We start from the raw sequence: 7,138 nt of genomic DNA on the forward strand, positions 1-7,138 counted from the left end.
AAACTAAAAGGGTCTTTAATGTGAGAGTGAAAGCATTATTCACTCGGTCATGTCCGATTCTTTACAACCCCTTGGACTGTAGCCTGCCAGGCTCCACTGACCATGGGATTCTCCAGGCAAGAACACTGGAGTGGGTTGCCATTTCCTTCTCCAGGGGATCTTCCAGACCCAGGAAATCGAACCTGAGTCTCCTGCATTACAGGCAGATTCTTTACCATCTGAGCCACCAGAGAAGACCCCAAAAGGGCCTTTATTAACTCAGAAAACTGAAAAGTGCTGAGGAGGTGGGCTTCGAAGTTGGGCTCAATTCAGCTGTTTGACCACACCAAGGACCCGGATTCTTCTGTCTCTCTGCTCTGTCTTGGGCTTCACCCAAGGCTGGCTTCCCTCTAAATGGGGAGTCCGGCAGCCAGGGAACTTGGTGGGATGTGGGGGTGGGGGCATAGCCCTGCAGCTGAGAGGCGGTTATTCCCTAAGTTCTCACTTCTGTGTTGACTGCCTCCCCCTGGAATATCAGCCCTGTGAGAATGGGCACCATCCAGCTGCCCCAGTACCTGGGGGTGGGAGTGCGGGGAGTTAGGGGCAGACAGCAGGGGCTCAAGAAACATGGTGGAAGGGCAGCATCTGGGGGTCTCGCTTGAAGGCAGAGGAGTGTGAGAGCCAGTGGGGGGTCCTGACCATCGCTGCTCCTCCCGGGCGTGGGGTGACAATCACCCAGGTCCTCCTGTCCTGTTCCCTGGCCCAGCATTGCCCAGGGAGGGCCAGATGGCTCCCAGGAGAGGCGAGGCATGGTTGGGCAACTTGATTAACTTGCCTAATGAACTCTGAATTCTTTCCATTTTTTTTTCCCCATGACAACTGTACTGTCTCCCTAAAACTGTTATTGACTCCTCGTGCGCGGGGACGTAGGTGTAACAGGAAAGCGTGTCTGCACACGGCCAACGAGAAACGGAGTGGTGTGTGGGGGGGGAGGCAGAGGCGGGGGAGGGGCTACATTGGGAGGCCGACGTGGGCCCAGCCACAAATCCTGGGCGCCGGAACAAGTGGAGAGGGAGCAGCGTTGCCATGTTGAGCAAATAAAAACACACAAGGCCCAGTTAAATCCAAATTCAGATAAACAACAAAGTATTTTTTTAGTAAGAGTCTAGCACATGCCGTTACGGCCATTCATCCGGTAAGGCAACAAGGCAGGGAAGGGGCTCGCTGAAAAGCAGCAGAAGGGCACCCTGGCCCTGGTCCCCTGGACAGAGGTCACCGGTGACCCCTCTAGAGTCTTCCCACAGAGGGTCACTAGTGTCCCAGCAGCAGAGGAGGGCCAGGGTGCCCACCCTCTGGCTAAGGATGTCCCCTGGGGTGGGCTGGGCGTCACCTGGGTACCCACCTGTTACATTCCTGGGGCTGCAAGAACAAAGCATCTTCAAAACTGGGTGGATTAAAACAACAGGCATTTGTTCTCTCAGGGCTGGAGGCCAGAAGGCCACAGGCAGGATGCTGCTGGGGCCACACTCCCCCTCCAGAGTCTGATGGAGCATCCTCCCCAGGCCTCTTCCGGCTTCTGGGGGCCCCCGGCAGCCCTCGGTGTCCTCCGCTTGTGGACGCATCACTCTGATCTCTACCTCTGCCATCACCTCCCTTCTCCTCTGTGTCTCTGTATGTCCTCTCTTCTTCTAATTAGATGCCAAGCAGGGCTTCCCTGGTGGCTCAGTGGTAAAGAATCTGCCTGCCAATGCAGGAGACACGGGTTCGGTCCCTGGTCTGGGAAGATCCCACCTGCCACGGGGCAACTCAGCCTGTGCACCACGACTGCTGAAGCCCGTGCGCCCTAGAGCCCGTGCTCCACAAGAGAAGCCACTGCAATGGGAAGCCACACACACATCCAAGAGCAGGCCCCGCTCTCTGCAGCTAGAGAAAAGCCCACGCAGCCATGAAGACCCAGCACAGCCAAAAATCAAAACAAAACAAGAGACGCCTGTCACCGGACGGAGGGCCACCCTGATCCCGTGTGATCTCATCTCAGCTGATCACACCTGCGAAGACGCTTCCTATGGTCACACGCTGAGCCTCCAGGTGGGCGTGAATTTGTTGGGGGGGTGGTATGCCTTCCAGTGCGGGTCTCTCTCTCCTTTCAGAAACACGCTGAACGCTTTGCCCCAGGACTCTACCCCGCACCTGCTCTTTCTGTGACCAGCAGCTCCTGCTCTGTTCCTCTGCTCTCCTGACCTCTCACCCAGGAGCGCCCCCCAGGACCCAGGGCCCCACCTCGACTCCCTTCAGTGCAGCCTCCATGCCTGGATCTCCCACGTTCCTAACCACAGCCTGACTGTCTCCCAACCTCTGGGCACCCGCAGGCACACCTGCACACACCTGCGCACACCTGCGCACGCCTCCACTTGATGCCACGCACACCTCCGTCTTCACGGCCGACACTTGACCACATCACCACCCCCACTCCTTGGTGCTCCGTCTCAGCCGATGGCATCGCATCGCCGTCCCCCGAGTTCCCGCCCGAACCTGAGTCATCCTCGCGCCCTCCTCCTCTCGCACCCACAGCCGATCTGCCGGGAAACCCTGTCGGTTCTACTTTCAGAATCGATCCAGCATCCAAGCCCTCCTCACCACCCCCACTGCCGCCTCCCTGGGCTCAGCCACCGTCACTTCCCTCCTGAGTCGGTAGGACAGGATCCTTGTCCTCCCTGTCCCCACGGCAGCCAGGACGGTCCCATGAACACCTGTCAGATGACACCAGGGTCTCCACCCTCCAGCAGCTTCCAGGACGCTGAATAGAATCCAGAGTCCTCACTGGGGTGTTGCAGAAGCTTCGGCCTTGGAGACCTCCCCCACTCCTGTCTCACCACCTCCCTCCTTCTGCCACACATGGGTTCTTCCTACTCTCTGTTCTCACTGCAGGGTCTCGGCACCTGCTGCTCTATTTATATATATCCTGTTGGTTGTCTCTCTAGAGAACCCTGATTAGTACAATTACCATCTGACAATTTTACTATATCTATGATAGATGGATAGATAGATGGATATTGCATACATATTATCATGTAATACATTTACTAGAATATGAACTCCATCGTAGCAGAAATTTGTTTGTTTGTTTTTTTTTTTTTACTCCACCGTGTGGCTTGTGAGATCTTAGTTCCCTGACCAGGAATTAAACCTGCGCCCCCTGCATTGGAAGCATGGGGTCTTCGCCACTGGATGGCCAGAGAAGTCCAGGGATTTCTTTAAATTTTCTGAAATAGTGCCTGGCACATTGTAGGTGCTCCACAGTGTTGGTTAAAGTCATCATTATTGTCTTATTCTGCCCAGACTGTCATGACAGAACACCCAAGACTGCGGCGCTTAAACAGAAACTGACTTCTCCCAGTTCTGGACGCTGGAAGTCCAAGATCAAAGTGCTGGCCATGCAGGTTTCATCCTGAGGCTTCTCTTGGCTTGCAGATGGCTACCTTCTCACCATGTCCTCATATGGCAAAGGGAGAGAGCGCTGGTGTCTGTTCTTCTCTTTCCTTTAAAAAAATTTTTTTATTGAAATATAGTTGATTCACAATGTTTCAGGAGAACAGCAAAGTGATTTGGTTATACATACATAATCTTTTTCAGATTCTTTTCCATTATAGGTCATTAGAAGATATTGACTACACTGTTCCTCTTTTTTAAAGACTTTTTTTTTTTAATGTGGACCATTTTTTAAAGTCTTTATTGAATTTGTTACAATATTGCTTTTTTTATGTCTTGTTTTTTTTGGCCGAGAGGCAGGTGAGACCTTTGCTCCCCAACCAAGGATGGAAATTGTACCCATTGCATTATAAGATGAAGTCTTAGTCACTGGGACTGCCAGGGAGGACCCTGTTCCTTTTATTATTTTTTTTAAAGAGATATTTATTTTTATTTACTTATTTGGCTGCACCGGGTCCCAGATACAGCACACAGGATGTTTAGTAGTGGCATGCTGGGTCTTTTAGCTGTGGCACGTAGGATCCAGTTCCCCGACCAGGGATTGAACCCAGGGGGCCTGCATTGGGAGCTCGGAGTCTTAGCCACTGGACTACCAGGGAAGTCTCCCTGTTCCTCTTCTTATAAGACAGCAATCTTATCAGATTAGGGCCCCCACAGCCCATTGACCCTCCTCAAGACCTCATCTCCAAACACACTGAGGTCCATGCAGCACAAGCTTTATTCAGTAGCCAAAGTGTGGAGAAGGGGAACTTCATGCACAGATCAACTTCCTGCCCACTTGGCGATGGGGATTTAATTTTAAAGAGTAGAGACAAGGGAGGGGGAGCGAGATCCATAGCAAGGAGGCACAGTCTGTGGGGGAGGGGCAGGGCTTTCCGAGGGAGTGGGGTGCCCCCTCTTTTTGTCCTTGTTTGGTCTCCACTGTCTGGTCTGTCGTTCAATACACAGTGTGAGACTCAAGGTCTGTTGGAGGTCAGATTCGCCCCCACCTTGGTCTGTTTGGATCCACCTGGATTTTTTTGTTTGTCTCTCTCTATTGCTTCCTTTCTTACGTCTGGACTCCACAACCTAAAGATTTATGCTAATTACTGCTAAAAGTGGGGGTTGTCGAGTTTTGAGCAAAGACCTAGGACAGCACTGGCCACATTTCTGAGCTCTGATTCCCCACAAACAGAGGCGCTGGGGCAGCCAGCACTGCTGGGAATGGCGGGGCTGATGCTGCTGCCTGGGCGTGGACAGGTCAGCCACCTGTGGGGGTCACTTAGGGAGACCAGCCAAGCCCGTTAGACGCCGAAGCCCAGCATCCTTCCCAGGGGGCTTCAGAGACCCCATCCTCATGCCATTGCACAGTGGGTCCAGGGCGGCATGAGTGGCACAGTCCCTGAGGCCCTTTCCTGTCCCTCCTCAGTAAGGAAGTGACCTCAGGACAGAGGGCGGTCAGGGGGTCGGCCAGCCTCCTTCCTAGACCCCATGACTTCCATGACTTCCTAGACTTCCATGATCCCAGGAGGCACCCCGCCCCCCAAAAAAGAAAGCAGCCCCTGGCTATGTCTGGGGCAAGGCCAAAGAAAGCAGGTCCATGCTCAGGTCACAGTCACTCCTGGGGCCCTGGTGACGCCTGTAGGCAGAGTCTCTGTCCCACCCACACAGGACAGGGCCAGCTCCTCGGAGACAACAGAAGCCTGATGACACACTTTTGGCCTCCAGCGTGCCCAGCACCCAGCGGGGTTCCTCTAGTTGGCTTAGGACAGCCAGGGCCCAGCCCTGGGGGCAGGTGTGGCCTCCCCTGCCTGACACAGTGGAGAAGGGGGTTAAAGAATGCTGGGGGCCAGAGGATCCAGCACACTCTGAACTGCTGTGCAGATGCAGGGGAGAATCAGTGTTCAGGGACACTTCCTGGAGGAGGCGGAAAGCAGCAGAGTCTGAGGATGAGCTGATTTTAGAGTTTAGACAGGTGGAGAAGAAAGGACATTCACTTGGGGCCACAGCCTGAGCAGGCCCTAACATCTTGGGACCTTACCAGGACCTTCTCTGGGGCTTAGCACACAGCAAGCACTTAATAGCTGCACAGCTGGCAATTGTACCCACAGTAGCCAGATGGCAGACCAGTAGCGCCTTCATTCTTCTTGCTAAGTCACACTGCTTCCCCCACTTTTACCAGCGATCGCCCACATTTACCCAATAGAAAAGCCTGGAAACTCAGTGGGCTCAAAGAAAGGCTGTTAAAATGTTCATGTTGATGCTGGAAACATGATTGACATTCCAGCAGAGCTGGTGTTTGTCTCCTTTTTTCCTTTGCTTCCCTGCTAACTGGGGTTTAATATTTGCTGTCCCCGCCACTCATTTGGGGGGTGATTATGAGTCTATGTGCTAATTCGCTTCAGTCCTGTCCAACTCTTTGCAGCCCCTTTGTAGCCCGCCAGGCTCCTCCGTCCATGGGATTCTCCAGGCAAGAATACTGGAGTGGGTAGCCATGCCCTCTGTCAGGGGATCTTCTCAACCCAGGGATTGAACCTGCATCTCTTCTGTCTCTTGCATCGGTAGGCAGGTTCTTTACCACTAGCGCCAATGGAAATGGAAATGGGGCAGCTTCTCTTGTGACTTAAAGGCAACATGGCCTGGGTCTGAAATTGTAGCTGGAAAAGCTGATCCCAGGTACCCTCAGAGGTCATGCTGGTCCTTGTCCCTGTCTCAAAATGTAACAGCCACTCCATCGGGCCTGGCAGGCGCTCTTCAGGGAAGTATGACCTCTTCCCTTCTTCATTCACTTTCTGCAGACACTTACATGAGAACCTGCTAGGTGCTGCAGGGGGCTGGGCTCTGGGGAAGGCAGAATGAATAATACAGACCTGCTTCCTCCTTCTTCAGGAGCTTCCAGTCCCAGGGGAGACAATAGTGATCAAGTCATCAATCAGTCAATCAAAAACAAGCAATCAATATGTCGCTCTATCACTTCATGGCAAATAGATGGGGAAACAATGGAAACAGTGACAGACTTTACTTTCTTGGGCTCCATAATCATTGCAGATGGTGATTGCACCCATGAAATTAGAAGATGCTTGCTTCTTGGACGAAAAGCTATGACCAACTTTTTAGCATATTAAAAAGCAGAGACATTACTTTGCCAACAAAGGTCCATCTAGTTAAAGCTATGGTTTTTCCAGTAGTCATGTATGGATGTGAGAGTTGGATCATAAAGAAAGCTGAGTGCTGAAGAATTGATGCTTTTGAACTGTGGTGATGGAGAAGACTCTTGAGAGTCCCTTGGACTGCAAGGAGATCCAACCAGTCCATCCTAAAGGAAATCAGTCCTGAATATTCATTGGAAGCACTGATGCTGAAGCTGAAACTCCAATACTTTGGCCACCTGATGCAAAGAACTGACTGATTGGAAAAGACTCTGATGCTAGGTAAGATTGAGGGCAGGAGGAGAAGGGGGGCAACAGAGGATGAGATGGTTGGATGGCATCACCGACTCAATGGACATGCGTTTGAGCAAGGTCTGGGAACTGGTGATGGACAGGGAAGCCTGGCGTGCTGCAGTCCATGGGTTGCAAAAAATCAGACATGACTGAGTGACTGAACTGACTGACATGAGGGAATGGTGCAGAGCAGTCTGCTCTGGAGAAGGCAAAACAAAGTCGAACTTAGAAAGCATGGAGCATTTGAG

The sequence above is a fragment of the Bos javanicus genome, chromosome 25 (assembly GCF_032452875.1).
Source record: "Bos javanicus breed banteng chromosome 25, ARS-OSU_banteng_1.0, whole genome shotgun sequence".
Classification (NCBI taxonomy): Eukaryota; Metazoa; Chordata; class Mammalia; order Artiodactyla; family Bovidae; genus Bos; species Bos javanicus.